Source organism: Ambystoma mexicanum, chromosome 1q (genome assembly GCF_040938575.1).
Source record: "Ambystoma mexicanum isolate Mex_15411 chromosome 1q, UKY_AmexF1_1, whole genome shotgun sequence".
Classification (NCBI taxonomy): Eukaryota; Metazoa; Chordata; class Amphibia; order Caudata; family Ambystomatidae; genus Ambystoma; species Ambystoma mexicanum.
Genome location: NC_090922.1, coordinates 1,548,497,643 through 1,548,515,728, shown reverse-complemented (window position 1 = coordinate 1,548,515,728; position 18,086 = coordinate 1,548,497,643). Strand labels below are relative to the sequence as shown.

At 47.0% G+C, this 18,086-nt stretch overlaps 1 pseudogene; it reads right to left on the bottom strand.

Annotated features, from left to right (window-relative positions):
* The window catches only part of LOC138563375 (zinc finger protein 91-like), a 252,131-nt pseudogene that overhangs the window by 81,439 nt on the left and 152,606 nt on the right, over positions 1-18,086 (bottom strand).

Here is an 18,086-nt window from a genome sequence, read left to right as displayed (position 1 = left end):
TTGTATGGCCTTCGTGTGCGCCGCCGTCGGATCCGCCTGCCGGCGGGAAAGCAGATTCAAATGCGAGGCTCAGCCTCGTTCTCGCGCTGCGTAGCGCCCGGCATGTGGGGGTCAGGCAGGGAAACGAGACAAGGTCAGGCAGGCCTTGTTGCGTGCATCGGGTGATGCCGTGCAGCTTAACAGCTTCCATGATGCATGATTTCGTTGCACCCGAGTCCAGCATAAATATGAACTGTTTGTCTCCTATCTCTGCACCCACCAAGGGTTTCTCTTCAGGGTGGATAGTCGTTGACAAGAGTGGACACACGAGTGCCCTTTGTGGGCTGTCCTAATCGGGATATGTGATTGTTCCAGGGAACGAGAAGGGGTTACACCCAACACTGTTGCTCCTCCAAAGGAAGCCCCGCTTGGTACCCTAATGACCAGCGCCACACCACTCTGATATTGCTGCGGCGGGTGCCGTACCCATATATCAGATGCTTTATGCTGCTGGTTATATGTCTGGGGTTGCCCTTGTAGATACCTTTGATTCTGATACCCTTCACCTGTTGCAGAAACCCTAGTTCTTGAGACCCTGGGGCCTTTGGGGCCCTTGGCCCTAATGCTGTGACCCATAATTATACCCCATTGCAGACCTGCTCCCACCTCAAACAATTCCAACATTGCGATGGTCCAAACCCACCCTATCTGGCTATCTGGGTCCAATCCCCCCCTTTTGCTCCTCGGAAGTCCCCTCTTCCTCACTGTGGTCCTCCTTGCTGCCACTGTGGGCCGGGATACTGGTGCCCCCACCCCACTGTCTTTGTCCTCCTTCAGCCCAGAGCATAGCAATGGTGGTGCTCACACCTGTTGGGTACTCTCTATCCCCCTCAACCTGTACTGGCGTCAACACTGGTGCCTGGAGAACAATGTTTTCCAATTTCTTTTCTACAAATTTCACCTCTGTTTGACGCCTTCCCTGGGCTGTTTCCCTTTCCCGCTCCTTGATTCTTTTGCTATGGTACACTATTGTACTCTGTATCTCTGGCCACCCCTTTGCTTCAATAAGCACAATCTTATTTAGTGCCTTCTGCATTTCCTTTGCCAAGACCCGCTTCACAATAAAATAGCAAACATTTTTATTGAATGATCCCATGGTCTTCCCGTCTCAGCTCTCCACATCTCTTGTAATTTAAGAATATATTTTGCTTGGTCCTCATCATCCACCATTGCACAATGCAGCAGGGACTGTAAATCAGGGGTGTCTGGGAGAGACCTTCATTGTGCATCCCACACATGTGCGCTAATTCTGTTGAAGGATGCTCCATCGTGTGTATCGGCCTCCAGGTTAATTCCTGGATACCCATCTTTTACCCACATATCCCCGGTCTGGTCCCCAGTTATAGTAACCATGAAGCTCTTGATGTCCCCTATTGCCAGGGGCACCCCTGCTGTGAGCTGTGGGAGGGCCTTAATTAAATTATTCTTATCCATCTGGGGCCAGGGCACATACTGTGTTCTCCCCATCCCCTTATGTATCAGTGGTATCTGCATCTTTATCCCACTTCTCATGCCCTTCTTCCTACTTCTTCTTTTTCTTACTGTTGCCATTCAGCCAGTCCCATTCCTCAACCTACCCCCCACAAACCTTCTACTTGGGGTGTACTCTCAACCGGCTCTTCACCCCTTCCTTCTTCTTCCCCCTGTCCCTCATCAAACATATAATTTTCATGCTCCCTCTCATCATTTCCCAACACCATATTCTCCTGTCCAGGGACTGTCCACTCACCCTTGCTTCCCTCCTTCTCAACACATATGTTCCTTGTTCCAGCAGCTCCCCTGATCTCCATTCTCCTGAAACTCTCCTGACAGCCCTACATCCTGCACTTCTCTTGAGGATGCCTGTATCCTGTTCAGCTCTGTTACCAACTCTGCCAACCTATCTTTGAACTCTGTTGACCTGACACTTGCGGATAGCGATACATCAGGTGGGTATATGTATGGGGGTGGGGGACGGTCGCCTGTGGTGTTACTGGTGCTGAAGGGTCCCTACCACAGCGGGTGCATAGGTTGGATTTGTGTAGCTGTCTGCGGGACACTCCGTCAAGGGATACAATCCCCCACGCTCTGCTCACACCCCACCCTCTCCTTATCCCTTCCTGCACTTTCTATCTTTCTGTATCTGTGCCCCTGCTCTGTCCCCTTGGTCCTCTGTGTCCTCAAACATTTGCCAGAGGTTTAAAATGGCTGTTCTCTTCTGTAGCTGTTTCCCCTTATACTTAGCTACTAAAAATGTAGACATGTGTTCCAAGATGCTCTTATTTTGGGAACTCTGCTCTGGCCATGGGCAGGGCCTCCCCCCTCCTCCAGTCTCCGCGATCCACTGCTTATTGTATTTCTCCATCCTGTCATGATACAGTGGCAGGGACTTATACACATACTCTATTGGTGTTCCTCCCCCGATGCTGGTGCCGTCTATGTTTTACTAACCCTGCAAAGCCCCCCTGCGTCCCCGCGCGAGCTGTTTCTGCTTGTGCCAATCAACAAAAAAAAGAAAACCACCCCCAACCTTTTCTGTCCTCCTTCCGCTGCGCACACACACTACTTCACAGAACCATCCAATGACGCACCACGCTGCGATACACACCCTTCATAGGGTCTGTTCATCATCCAATAAAACACAAATACAATAAACGGAAATAACACTGATTACTTGTTCTAGGCATACTACTTATATGAGACCACTTCTTTCATTTCCGTATTCCTCCTTTAAATCATATTTTATCGTGGTAACACCTTCCGTCCCCTTCCGAGGAGTAGCTCCCTGCCTTACTTTTGCCCTACCTTATAATGCCTTACCACAATAATCTCTTCACAGTACAAACACCAACAAGAAATAACAGAAACCACACCCACATTACACATGCTCACACCTCTCACACTTCCCCATGCATCTATCCCCGACTTGTTATCACTTACAAGAGTCTATTGACCTGTGCGTGCTCACCCAAACTCTCCATCACAGGGTTCCGATACCGGCCCACCCTCTCCTCACAGCCACAACCTGCTTAAAATGGCTCCTGCAAAACCACTCGGAACACATGTTTTTTTATCAGGACCAGCCACTGTAGGTGGGAGCGTCTCCCACTAGAGAAGCAGCCTGGGATACACTGCAAATAGGGGGGGGGGGTGCTGGAATCACGTTAGGGTCACCAATGGAAGGGAAGTCCCTGAACGCTCACACCAGAGAGAAAACAACCCACTAGAGAAGAAAAGCCCAAGTCGATCTTGTGGGGATAACAAGTTTTAATCTCACATAGAGATGAGAGCAACAGCAAAGAACTCTGCTGCTAAGAAAGTTCTGCCAAAGAGAGGTACAAGCAGAGGCTTAAGAAAAGACACATCGTCATAGTAATGCAATACATACAGTAAAAACCTGAGCGGCATGTTGGTGTGCGCCTATATAGGGTCTGCCTGCCCCATAAGGGATCCCAGGTCATTGGTTCCAGCCCAGTTCATCCGTCTTCCATCACGTGGGTGCTGCCGAGATCATCTTCTCCTCACTGACAAAGGTTTTCACTTGCGTCCTTTATCACAAGCGTTTTAACAATGTTCATTCCTGCGCTCACCATACAATGTTGCTGCTTGCAACCGTGGCTTCTTGTATCGGTCTCCCCAACTCACTGTCTGTGTCGATTTCACTGATGCTGCTTTGTTCTTGGAGCCAAGGACAGTACCACGGCGGCTGGTGCTTCTCCCTGCCTAGATTATTGATGCAGGAGGGCCCCGGATACCTCTGACACAAAATGCAGGATTCTTCAGCCTGTTTTCCTGATGTTACGCTGTCTATGCTCGAGTCATCAGGAAAGTAACAGTTAATAGTCAAAAAGGTCCAGCGAACATCCCTCCTTGCGATCCCCTTTTGTTTTGCTGTCTTTCTTCTCTCGTTGATCTGCAATCTAGGACGTGCTGTTTCCTCGTGTGCCTTGCATCGCTCAGACTGTGCTCTCGTGCTCTGCCTTTTATCCATGTGGGGAAGCTTATTGGAAGTCAGGTGTCTGTGATGGTCAGTAATTGCCTGACCTCGTCTGACCATTGTATTGGAACACGTCACGTATACGGCTCGGGTGTTAGTATGTTTTCCCTCATTGCGGACTGTCCGTGTGAAAGTGTTTGTGTTATAAAAGGGGGAGGGGGTAGAGTTCCTAAATATCCTACTTGGTAGGATGGGGTAAAGGAGTTACAGGGAAGGGGATATTGCATCTCTCCATACGGTGTCCCACTCCAACTCTCCAAAGACCCCTCACCCAGGTGATCCTCCTGCACTGGTCCACCCCCAGCAACTGGGTCCAAAAGTGATGGCTGTGTCCTGGCCACCTGGATGACAGATCCCCGGGGACTAGTGGGTGAGGCACTTTTCTCACATGCCCTTCCTCCATGCGCATCTGTTTCACAGGGAAACCAAGGAAGGAAATCGACGTTCCCCTGGTCTTTAACTTGTTGGTGCTCCACAGTGAAACAGTAGGGTTGCAGGTCTAGGAACCATCGCATGACTTGAGGGTTAGAGTCCTTTCACTGGCTTATCCACACTAAAGGAGAACGATCTGTGACGAGTGTGAACTTCATTCGTAAGAGATAGTGGGCCTAATTACGACCCTGGCGCTAAGGGATTACCGGTACCAGTAAGGGTACCGGTACCGGTAATCCCTTAGCACCTGATTACGAGGTCCATTTGCTGGTTCCCACCTTAACGGCTGGTTTTACCAGCATGGACCCGCAAAGGGACCTTGGTGCTAATTACGGTACCACAATTTGCGGTACCGTAATTACCGCCTTCCCCATTCCCATTGAGCCCTATGGGGCAAAAATGGGGAAGGGCCATGGAGAAAGGGGGATTTACCGCCCCACCAACCTCAGTGGGCCTCATTAGGACTCCGGGGCTAAACCATGGTGCTATTAGCACCATGGTCCATGCCGGAGTCCGCCATGGCGGAATGGGGAATTACCACCCCATTCTGAGGTTGGCAGGGCGGTAATTCCCCATGCCGCCATGGCCCTTCCTCATTCCCATATTTGCCCCATAGGGCTCAATGGGAATCGGGAAGGTGGCAATAACGGTCCCGCAAACTGCGGTACCGTTATTGCCATCAAGGTCCCTTTGCGGGTCCCTACTTTAACGGCTGGTCCCGACCAGCCGTTAAGGTCGGGACCCGCAAAGGGACCTCGTAGTAAGGCACTAAGGGCCTCATTACAGGGTAGGCGGTAAGGGTTTACCGGTACCGGTATTTTACCGGTACCGGTAAATCCTTACCGCCTTACTACGAGGTCCCTTTGCGGGTTGGGGAATTTAACACCTGCTTTTTGCAGGCGTTAAAAAACAACCCGCAAAGGGGCCAGTGGAGCTAATTACGGTTCCGCAATTTACGGTACCGTAATTAGCGCCTTCCCCATTCCCATAGAGCCGTATGGGGCAAAAATGGGAAACGGGAAGGGCAATGGTGGAAGGGGGAATTACTGCCCCGCCAACCTTGGAATGGGGCAGTAATTCCCCTTTCCACCAAGGCGGTTCCGGTATTTTACCGGCATGAACCATGGCGCTAATAGCGCCATGGTTCACCGCCTTCCGTGTAATGAGGCCCTAAGTGTTTAACGCGTCGCAGCCTTTTACGGCGTTGTTAAACACTTAACGCCTGGGTCCTAATGAGTCCCAGTCTGGTGAGAAATCTACTACCTTTAGGATCAGGTTCTGGCACAGGGTTTGTTTTAAGCTGTTGTAACATAAATCATCCTCGTCAGTTCAATTAATTTTCTAGGGTTCAGAGTTCTTTAATTTTTCTGTCGATCTAGCTGTACTGTTCGAGAAATTGGGGATAAACCTATGGTAATAACCAATTAATCCTAAGAATGCCCTGAGTTCTCATTTGGTCTTAGGTGTGGGGTATCTAGGACGGCTTCCACTTTTTCTCTCTGAGGCTGGACGCTGCCATTCGCGACAGAGAAGCAGAGGTATTTCACGGCTGATTGAGCCAGCTTACGTTTGGATGGATTGGCAGTAAGCCGGCTTCTCTGAGGGTTCTCATGATGGTATACAGATGGAAGAGATGGGCCCTCATTACAACTCAGGCGTTGAGGGTTTAATGGTGCCGTCGGCGCCGTTAACCCTTAACGCCTGATTACAAGTGTCCCTTTGCGGGTTGGTGTTTAACGCCTGCTTTTAGCAGGCGTTAAAAATCCAACCCGCAAAGGGACTTTGGAGCCAATTACGGCACCGTAATTTACGGTGCCGTAATTAGCACCTTCCCCATTCCCATTATGCCCTATGGGGTCAATAATGGGAATGGGGAAGGGCAAATGGTGAATGGGGAATTACCGCCCCACTCACCTTGGAATGGGGCGGTAATTCCGCCATCCACCATGGCGGAATCGTAACCTTAGCGGCATGGACCATGGTGCTAACAGCACCATGGTCCTCCACCAAGGTTGTAATGAGGGCCATGGTCTTCCAAAGTCTTGCTGTAAATGACTATGGGCCTCATTACAACCCAGGCGTTAAGGGTTTAATGGCACCGTCGGCGCCGTTAACCCTTAACGCCTGATTACCATTTTAACGCCTGCTTTTAGCAGGCGTTAAAATGCAAAGCGCTAACCCGCCTTGGGGCTAATTACGGCACCGTAATTTACGGTGCCGTAATTAGCGCCTTCCCCACTCCCATTATGCCCTATGGGGCAAAAATGGGAATGGGGAAGGGTAAATGAGGAATGGGGATTTACCGCCCCACTCACCTTGGAATGGGGCGGTAAATCCGCCATCCACCATGGTGTAAACAGAGTTTACACCATGGTGGTAAAGTAGGGAACTTACCGCCTTGGTTGTAATGAGGCCCTATGGGCCTCATTCCGAGGTTGGTGGTAGTCATGGCGCTATTTGCACCATGACTGCCACCAATAGCGGGTCCGGCCCGGTCTTGTTCAATGGGGACTTACCGGTGTAGTACGACCTTTGTGGGACCGGTAAGTCCCCATTGAAAATGCCATTCCCCATTCCCATTTGAGCCCCATAGGGCTCAATGGGAATGGGGAGGGCGCAAATAACGGGCTCCCGTATGTCAAGCCCGTTATTTGCGCCCTGGTCCCTTAACGGGTCTCGTCCATAACGCCAGGTCAGACCAGGCGTTAAAGGAGGGACCCGCTAAGGGACCTTGTAGTAGGGCGGTAAGGGATTACCGGCACCGGTCTCCTTAATGGTGCCCGGTATCCCTTACCGCCCCACTTGGAATGAGGCCCTATGTCGTCAATATAAGAGAATTCAGAGTAGGGCTGTAACATCCTGTCCATAAGCTGTTGGAAAGTGATGGGGGCCCCATGTAAGCCAAAAGGAAGGACTTTGAACTGGAATAGTCCGAGGGGTGTCGAGAAAGCTGGAATTTCCTTATCAGATCCATGCACTGGAACCTGCTAGTACCCCTTGGTTAAGTCTAGGGTTGATAGGAAGGGGGCATTTCCAAGTTTACCAATGAATTTGTCCATGTGCGGCATAGGATAAGCATCAAAATCGGAGATGATGTTGACCTGTTGGAAGTCTATGCAAAACCTACAGGATTGGTCAGGTTTTGTGACCAACACAACAGGGGAGGACCATGGGCTTGAAGAGGGTTCAATAATATTTGCCCGCAGCATTTTGTTAACTTCCTCAACCACTGTCTGTCTACGGGCTTCCAGGAGTCTATATGGTTTCAAGTAGACCACATTTCCCTTTGGAGTTTTAATTTAATGATTATGCTGTGCACTCTCCCTGGTTTCTCACAGAATACATCGGGGAATGCTGTGACTAAATCTTGTAAGTCTTCTTGTTGTTGACTAGATAGTTCTTGGGGAATTAATTCAAAATGATCTATTTCCTCTGGCACCAAACAAGACAGTATTGAGGCAGTGGCTGTGGAAGGATTTTCTTTCCACTCTTTTAAGAGATTTACGTGGTAGAGGCGGGTCTTTTGTTTCCCAACAGGTTGGACAATTTTAAAGATACAAGTCCCTGTTTGCTCGAGTACCTTGTATGGCTCATGCCACTTCGAGACAAATTTATTTTCAGAGGTAGGTAAGAGAACTAATACCTTTTGTCCTACTGAAAAGGATCTTAAGTTTACCTTCTTGTCGTATGTGGACATTTGTTGTGCTTGGGCTTTTTCCATGTGAGTATAGACTAGATTTAAAAAAAGTTCCATCTGCTGTGGCAATCGGGTAGCTGTTTGTGAGAGGGCAATAGGTGCCTCTACTCTTTCTTCTCAGGTCTCCCAGAACATGTCTAGGCTATCTCTTTATTCTCTACCATAAAGGAACTACAAAAGGAGAGAATCCGTTGGATGCTTTAGGGGTCGTTCATACTGCAAATATGGCCCAGGAAATCATGCAATCCCAGTCCTTCACTTCCTTTCTTAGGATCATCTTAAGTGTTCTGTTAAATCTTTCTACCAATGTTTGTTCCAGTTTGTTCCAGTGCTCGCAATACCTTGGCTTCAACACAGACTGGTCTTGTATTGGTCTCCCCAACTCACCGGCTGTGTTGAATTCACTGACACTGCTTTGTTCTTGGAGCCAAGGACAGTACCACACAGCTGGCACTTCTTACCGCCTTGATTATTGATGCGGGAGGGCCCCGGATACCTCCGATCACACAATGCAGGATTCTTTAGGCAGGTTTCCTGGTCTTACGTTTTCTATACTTGAGGTTTCAGGAAAGTAACGGTTCCTTGTGAAAAAGTTCCATCTGTTCCCGTCTGTTTTGCCGTCTTACTTCTCTCGTTAAACTGCCATCTCGGAACTGCCGTTTCCTTCAGTGCCTTGCCTCGCTCAAAGTGTCCTCTCGTGCTTTAACACTTTAAGGTTACAATATCAAAGTTACAGTCTTTACTGTGGGACAACTACATTAACGAATGGTCCCGTGTGCCTTATCGCGATTCCCCAAGGAGGCTTGAACTCTATCCTTTGCGTCTAAGGGAATACAATTACACAACCACCTAAAGGCTTGAAAATTACATCAAGGAGTGGTCGCGTTTGCCTAATTGTGGTTTCTCCTGAAAGACTGAGCCTTAAACTTTGTATACAAATAACATACCTTTCATTCACAAGAGTACAAACAACTGAAGAAGAGAACAATCATTGCCTTTGCCAAGAGGTGCCCCATACTAAGTGTTAAACTGACCCTTTTTCAGAGTTTAGAGAAATCCAGCTGCATTGTGAAGTTACTAACAACAAAAAGGTCTAAAATGCAAGTGCACACGTACTACCCAAAGCTAAGAGTGGCACCATGGCTTTGGTCTAATTGTATGGGCTGATAGCTGGGAGAAAGGCAAAGAGGAAATTGGGGAAGGGGAACTGGCATCTTGTAAAGAGTATCCTGAAGCACACTTAACCTGTAATACCCAAGATGGTCATAGCTAGAGAAAAGTGAGCCTTGAAGGCAAACCCAGCTTGTTGGTGTCACAGTTAGACAAGAGAAGCCAAGAGGCTGCCCCTTCGAAGAAAGCTATTCAAAGGAAGAGTGCCTTGCCTACCTGAGGAGGTTGAAACCTTATGAACATCTATCTTGTCGAATCTGTCTAGATGTCATTGAAGCTGTAGCAGTCTGTTTAAAGGTTGTTGAGGCTGTGGCAGTCTGTTTGAAGGTTGTTGAGGCTTTGGCAGTCTGTCTAAAAGTTGTTGAAGATGTGAAAGTCTGTCTAAAAGGTTGGTGAGGCCGTGGCAGTCGGTCTAAAAGGTTGTTGAGGTTGTGGCAGTCTGTTTAAAGGTTGTTGAAGCTGTGGCAGTCCGTCTAAAGGTTGCTGAAGCTGTGGCAGTCTGTCTAAAGGTTGGTAAGGCTGTGGCAATCTGTCTAAAGGTTGTTGAGGCTGTGGCAGTCTGTTTGAAGGTTGTTGAGGCTGTGGCAGTCTGTTTGAAGGTTGTTGAGGCTGTGGCAGTCTGTCTAAAAGTTGTTGAAGATGTGAAAGTCTGTCTAAAAGGTTGGTGAGATCGTGGCAGTCGGTCTAAAGGTTGTTGAGGCTGTGGCAGTCTGTCTAAATGTTGGTGAGGCTGTGGCAGTCTGTCTAAAGGTTGGTGAGGCTGTGGCAATCTGTCTAAAGGTTCTTGAGGCTGTGGCAGTGGTCCAAAGTTTTGGAACTAAAGAGGTGCATGTGGTAATCAGTAGATGCTATGTCGCAGTGGTCGAAGCCAAGATGAAATACTGTGGGACAAGAGGTGTCTGTTCTCAAGGTGAAGCAAATAGAAGTATCATTGCTGAAGTAGAAGCAGCAGTATTAAGACGGCGTCCTGACAAACATAACCTTTTGAATGTCAAAACTATAATTCCAGAAGTCCTACCTGTTAACTAACAACTGTGTAACATCGCAGTGTGGAAATTCCATGTTCTTGAAAATCTTCCTGGGGCGTGATGACACATTGTGGCCAGGATTACCGTTGGGGGTGGAGAGGGGATGACTTTACCCAAAAGAGAAGATTTGTTACCATTGGAACCTTCTGTTGATTAACTTTTGTTTTTACTTTAAAATCACCAGGAACTAACTTAAGACATGTTCTTTGTATGGTTGAACATTTTACATCAACTGACTTCAAATTCCAGAGGCAGAGAAATCACCCAGGGCACGGGAAGCTAATTTAGGAAATTGTGCATCGTTCATGTCATGTTGAATTGCCATACCTTTTGTTTGTGTGCTTGTTATTTAGTGTGTGGGCCAGTTATCCTGTATATTTTGAAAGATCTTCAAACAGTTGTCTGCCTCACATTACTGACCCCTCACACTTATTATAAAAGTAAACATGGGATGCAGTCTACTGCAAAGTACACTATAGAAAGAGAAACATCGACTTCACATCCCATCTTTCCGGGGAGCACATTATTTAATCCTGGCAAATCAGGATACCACACCATGCTTCAATTTCATAGCTGCTATGACTGTGCATGCGGCTCCTCTGAAATGGCCACGTATCTTGTGATTGCACACTATAGTGCTGCTTCATATCTGATAACAAAGCTTTAAATAAAGCCCCTCCCCGGCTTAATTTGCCACTTCGCTTGATAAGTCAAACAAATGATGGGAGGGAAAGCCTCCATTGGCCTGGATTCCCATGAGGCAAGGCCAGTAGGTAAAATATAGGTCTAGTCCAGTCCTTTTAGGTTAACTGCAGAAAGTAATGCCAAAGCACATGGATGGCATGACTTGTAATAATTAAATTGGGAGCCCAAAGATGACAAGCAGCAGGTGGCCACGTTAAGTGTCTTATTTTATGTTACAGTGTAAGAAACCCTAGGGTGTTCTCACGGATAGACCCTAAGGATCTTTTGTTCAGGTGGCCAGGGCATGGCCATCGCCTTTGGAACCAGACCCTGGGGGGGGGGGGGCAGTGTGAGATGATCACTTGTTCAGGGGGTCCTTAGGGACTGCAGGAGAAATGCCCGCAGGAGAAATGCCCTCGGGAGAGATGCGGTATCCCCCCTTTCCTACACACCCCTACCTGACACCCCCTCAGTCTACTTAGGATATGGTAAACCCAATGGTCTATAGTTACCAGAAAACACTACGACTCCTGTGAGAAACTAGAAGTTGTGTCTCACCCGCTAGTTCCAGGGCATTTGTCATCCAGGTAGCCAGGACACGGCCATCGCTTTTGGATCCAGTTGCTGGGGGTGGACCAGTGCGTGAGGATCACCTGGATGAGGGTTCTTCGAGGAGTTAGAGCGAGACACAGGATGACGAGAGGCGGTGTCCCTCTCTTCCCTACAACATCTTTACCCCATCCTACCAAGGATATATGAAGAATCTACCCCCCAGCCCCTTTCCTACACAAACACTTTCACACAATATTTCCTGCTCATGCAGAAAAGGCACGGTATATGATATGATATGATATGATATGATATGATATGATATGATATGATATGATTGGTTATTTATAACGTGCTTAATACCCAGAGGTTTCTAAGCGCGGACCCGGGGATCGAACCTGTGTTGCTCTGTGTAGTCTTGCTTCCAAGGTGAGCACTTTGCCCCTGAGCTATCCTCCCGAGCTATATCCTGCTTGGGCAGAAATCAGACTCACACACGAGCCGTGTACCTGACATGTCCCACTACTATGGTCAGGCAAGGTCCGGCAATGAATGGTAATCATTCACACCGTATGTCCATTAAACTTACCCATATGGATAAAAGGCAGAGCATGAGAGCACACTCTGAGTGAGGCAAAGCACATGAAGAAACAGTACTTTTCCAACGGCAGCTGAACTAGGGAAGAAGGATGGCAAACCAAGAAGGGTACCCTAGACATTTTCAGTGAGAGACCGTTACTTTCCATAACCCTGCAAATCAGAAAGCATAAGGCCACGGAAGAAAGATATGATACCAGTGACAGTGTGGTTTGGCACCACGTGGGTGCCCACGTGAAGGTCTCTGTAAACGTATCCAGCCAAGAAGTGGAAGAAACCAAGGTAAGAACATTGTGTGAGGTGAATCAAAGTGGTCCTGCGACGGTCCACGCAAAACCCATTGCACATTCGAAAGTATTCGATTTTGATGTCAAGAGGAAAACATGGAATGTGAGATTGCATGGTCCGAGCGCTAATGAGAGAGACCAAATGGGAATATTGTGCTAAAGGGATCCTAGCCCTAACAAGTGAGATCCTTGGTCTGAGCCCGAACGAGGGAGACCAGTTGTGAATATTGTGGTAAAAAGGGGTTCAAGCCTGAGGAGGGAGACACATGATGAATATTGGAAATGGGAACTTGTACATGTGAAAAATCCTGAGAAGGAACAAACTTTGTTGCTTGTTTGTTATGACAGGCCCTCAGCAGTAAAAGCCTGTTATTAGAAAGGAGGCTTTAGCAAAAAGGCCCTGATGACTATGCTTTGAACTGTGTCCTTGTGGCAGAGAAGCCAGAGTGTGTGCAAAGCTCGAGTGCGCTACCTTGTCCCATGTTGAAACGTGGGGAAGGGAAGCAAACGGCTTAACTTTCCTGACATATTATTTCTTGAACACTTTTCTTTTTCCATACATCATTATCCCACACCATTTTGTATTTAGAAGTAAGGATTGGCATTAGGTTTATTAGTTTAGGCCCTTTTATTTTGACAGACTCGACTAGGACTGCGTTATTATTATTTGATGGTCATAGCTTGCTCCCATCCATAGATTTAGGTTAGATAGGCATTCAAGCCATTGAAGTTCTATAAACACCATTGGACTGTGATCACTTGTGTCTGTCTTCGCTGTTTGATTCCATTTGTTTCACAGGGGAACCAGGAAAGGAAGTGTACACTTCCCCGATCTTTTTTTTTCCGGTTTTCCACAGTAGAACAATAGGGTTGTAGGTATCGAAACCATTGCATGACCCGAGTGTTGATGTCTTTGCGTTGGCTGATCTGTAACGAGTGTGAACCTTCATCCTAATAGGTAGTATCTAAGATGGATGACGGCCCACTTGGTGGCCAGGGCATTATGGGCATGGCTGCCTCCATACCGGGCTCCAGTACCGGGTTCCTTCAATGAGGAATTACCGGGTCATTCCGACATAGGAGGACCAGGTAATTCCTCCTTGAAGGAACCCATCCCCATTCCCATTTGAGCCCCCATAGGGCTCAATGGGAATGGGGAGGGAGCTAATAACGGTGCCGTTGATAACGGCCCGTTATTAGCTCCCTGTTCTGCTCACGGGACCCGCTAAGGACACCTGGTATTACCAGGCATCCTTACCGGGTCCCGCAAAGGGAACCTCGTAATAGGCGCTCCCGTAATGAAGGGTGCCGGTCCCATAGCGGCACCCTTCATTACGGGAGCGCAAAGGTTATAATGAGGCCCATAGTATTTTCTTTCACATGGGAAGAGCTTGTGACTAGCAAATAAGATGGGGTGTTCCAATCCGTTGCAAACCTGGGACAGGACTGCTCCTAAACCTGTAAGGGAGGCATCTGTCTGTAATACAAACTCTTAAGAGAAGTCACCTATCTTCAGGATTGGGTTCTGGGACAGAGTCTGTTTCAAGGTGTTATAACATATATCATCCTTGTCATTCCAATGAAGTTTCTGGGGCTCGCCATTCTTGAGTTTGTCTGTCAGTCTGGCTCTTTTATCCGAAAAGTTGTGGCTAAACCTACGGTAATATCCTATTAACCTGAGAAAAGCTGTAAGATCTCTCTTGGTCTTGGGGGTTGGTGTATCAAAGATGGCTTTTACCTTCTCATGTTGAGGCTGTACATTCCCATTTCATACGGAGAAGCCGAGGTACTTTATGGCTGACTGAGCCAGTCTGCAGTTTTGCTGGGTTAGTAGTTAGGCCAGGCCCTCTGAAGACTTTCATGATGGTGTAAAGATGGAAGAGATGGTCCTCCCAAGTCTTACTATAAATGGCAATATCGTCAATATAAACTCTGCAGAAATCGGAATAGTGTTGCAGGATTTTATCCATGAAGCATTGGAAAGTGGCTGGTGTGCTGTGTAAGCCAAAAGGGAGCCCTTTGAATTGAAACAGTCCTAGAGGCGTTGAAAACACAGTCTTCTCCTTATTTGGGCCATATACGGGAACTTTCCAGTACCCTTTGGTATAGTCTAGGGTAGATAGAAAGGTAGCTGCTCTGAGTTTATTAATAAAGTCATCAATGTGTGGCATCGGATAGGCATTGAAGTCTGAAATGGCATTAACTTGACGGAAATCTATGCAGAATCTCAACACTCAGGTTTAGTGACCAACACAATAAGAGAGGACCATGGACTTGAAGAAGGCTCAATAATATTGGCTTTCAACATTTTGTTGACTTCCTCAATCGCTATCTGTTTACAGGCTTCTGAGAGTCTATACGGTTTTAAATGAACCACTTTACCCTTAGGTGTTCTAATATAGTGGTATGTGCCTTTAACTCTTCCTGGTTTATCCGAGATCCCATCAGGAAAGGAGAAAACGACATCTTTTAGATCTTCTTCTTGTTGGAGAGATAGCTCAGAAGGAATTATGTCAAAGTTATCAGAAGGAATTATGTCAAAGTTATCTATCTCTTCGGGAACCAGACAGGCTAATACTTTGGCATGTGTGGATGACTGGTTCTCCTTCCACTCTTTCAAGAGATTTACGTGATACAAATGGACCTTCTGTTTTCTGGCTGGTTGGGCTACTTAAGTACAGGTTTCCGTTTGTTCTAATATCTCATTGGGTCCATGCCACTTTGAGACTAGTTTGTTTTCTGAGGTGGGTAAGAGGAGCAGTACTTTCTGTCCTATGGAAAATGATCTTAAGCTCACCTTTTTGTCATAAGTGGATTTTTGTTGGCTCTGGGTCTTTTCCATATGAGTGCAAACTAGATCTCAAACCAATGTCATATGTTCTTGCATTCTGGTGGCGGTTTGCGAGATGGGAATCGTTTTTCCCAGGTTTCCTGGAACATGTCCAGGACATCTCTAGGCTCTCTACCATAGAGCAGTTCAAAAATGATAGAAATGTGAGGGGGCCTGAGGGGTTTTCCTTACTGGAAATAGTGCCCACAGGATCATTTGGTCCCAGTCTTTCCCATCCTTATCTACTAATTTCCGTATAATTAGCGTCAGAGTTTTATTGAATCTTTCTACGAGGCCATCGGTTTGGGGGTGTTACACAGAGGTTTGTAAGGTGGTAATGTGGAGTAACTCTTTCACTTCTGCCATAAGTTTGCTCATAACATTTCGAACCCTGGTCTGTTAGTATTTCCTTAGGAAATCCGACCCTGAAGAAATACTGTAGAAGGTGTTTCAGGGTTTGCTTTGTGGTATTATTTTGCATTGGGAAGGCTTCAGGATATCGGGTCGCATAGTCCACAATCACAAGGACATATTTGTTGCCTTGTCCAGCTGTTTCTAGTGTTCCAATTATGTCCATCCCGATCGAAAAGGGGATTTCTATGATCAGGTTCAGAGGGGCAGGTAATAGGATGTGCGTGCTGGTCTTTTGAAATGTTTTGACGTCTGGATAAAGGTCTTTATATCGGTGTCAGTCTGTCTTCTGTCACGGTGTAGTTAAGTGTTTGTGTTGGAAAAGGGGGTGGGTAGAACTTCTGCATATCCTACGGGGTAGGATGGGAAAACAGTGTTATAGGGAAGGGGGTACCGCATCCCGCCCATGGACATTGAGGACTAAATGTGGGACCTGATAAGGGTCCATTAGGTACAGCTGGTAGAGCAGGTAGAGGGCCAGGAGAGACAGGCACAGCAGTCTCACTTTCCTCTTCTGACTCTTCCTTAAGATTATCAATACTTTGATCAATATTAATATCATTACTGATATCTACATTTGCTGGGAGAGTAGGTTCCTCTGAACCACTAACCAGACTTTGGTTTGCTAACAATCTTTCTATTAGCTCCATGTTCTTTCCTTTAGTCAGGAGATTCTTATGCTTACAGAGAACTCTTAAACAATCAGCAGTTTTTGTAGCAAGGGACTATTGACTATAACTTTCCATAGTAGACAGGTTTAGAAAATAAGCTTTTTAGTGCTAAGCTTTGTGGTTAGTTGCACTAAGGTACTTATAAGCACACTAAAATGTATACTCAATACAAATCCCACCGCTGTACACCAGTGTTAGGCAGAATCCTGTGCAGTTCCCTTAGGGAGCACTGCAAGAAGATTAAGGCCCTCATTACACGGATGGCGGAGAACCATGGCGCTATTAGCGCCATGGTTCATGCCGGTAAAATACCGGCACCGCCTTGGTGGAAAGGGAATTACTGCCCCATTCCAAGGTTGGTGGGGCGGTAATTCCCCCTTCCAGCATTGCCCTTCCCCATTCCCATTTTTGCCCCATAGGGCATAATGGGAATGGGGAAGGCGCTAATTACGGTACCGCAGATTGCGGTACCGTAATTAGCTCCCTGGGTCCCTTTGCGGGTTGGTTTTTAATGCCTGCAAAAAGCAGGCGTTAAATTCCCCAACCCGCAAAGGGACCTCGTAGTAAGGCGGTAAGGATTTACAGGTACCGGTAAAATACCGGTACCGGTAAACCCTTACCGCCATCCATGTAATGAGGCCCTAGGACTACAGGTGTTAGCAGTAAACCCACTTGGTAGCAGTCTGTACCACACAGATTTACCTGGTAGCTGTGGCTGAGCAGTCAGACTTCTCTCAAGAAGAGTTAGGCAGTATATAGAGTATACACATTAGGTACCATAATACAGTAGCACAAGCAAACACTGACCAGAGCTTTGGTATAAAAGTATATAATTATTTATTTAAAAACACACTTGGAGAATACGCTGGCACTAATATGTCAAGCAAGTTCAAAACACAGTCAGTAGAAATATATACACCTCCCTGATTAGATTATTCGACAGGTCTAAGTTATGACACCACTTATTTGCAAAACAGAGGTGAGCTTGTAACCTTAGATGGCACTTCAATAATTTGTTTAAAAAGGGAGAGAAAGGCAGAGTATGCAAATAACACCACACCAACACTTTTAAGAAACCACAGCAAGTCAAGAAAGGCAAGGTCTACTGTAGAGCAAAAAGTTCATAGGCCAGGCCCATTCTTGAAGAGAGCAAGGCGGAATGTGCCCAAGTGTCAGTAAATATACAATGTTAGATATACATATCAATTGCTCCAGGTAAATAGAGAAGGAAAACAGAAAATCACCTACCTGGGCAGAATGGACGAAGAGAAATGTCCTATGGCCCGGTGGGTACCTGGAATGGATGTCGCTGACTCTCCCTGAAGATATTAGGAATTCCCCTGAAAACCCCTCCGGAGTCCTGCTCAAAGGCTTGATCCCCGAGAGGTGCCCAGGGAAACCCTCACGGGGGAAAAAACCCTGTGGAGAGCTGCTTGAGAGCGTTGTATCACCGGGATGTTCCAACGCGGGCTGAAAATTCACCTTCAGAGTTTGGGAGCTCCTTAGCGATTGATATTAAGTTCTAATGAGGAATACAAAGTAGATTAGAATATAATTTCCTTTGTCTATCAGAGGTCAGATCCCCTTAGAAACTTTAGTTCTAATTCTTACCCCAATTAGTAGAAAGGGAGAAATCGATGTGGAGGAAGGGCGAGATAGCCTGGAGTTCCCAGAAGTACTGAATTGCTGGGCTAAGGAAAATAGGAGAATAGAAA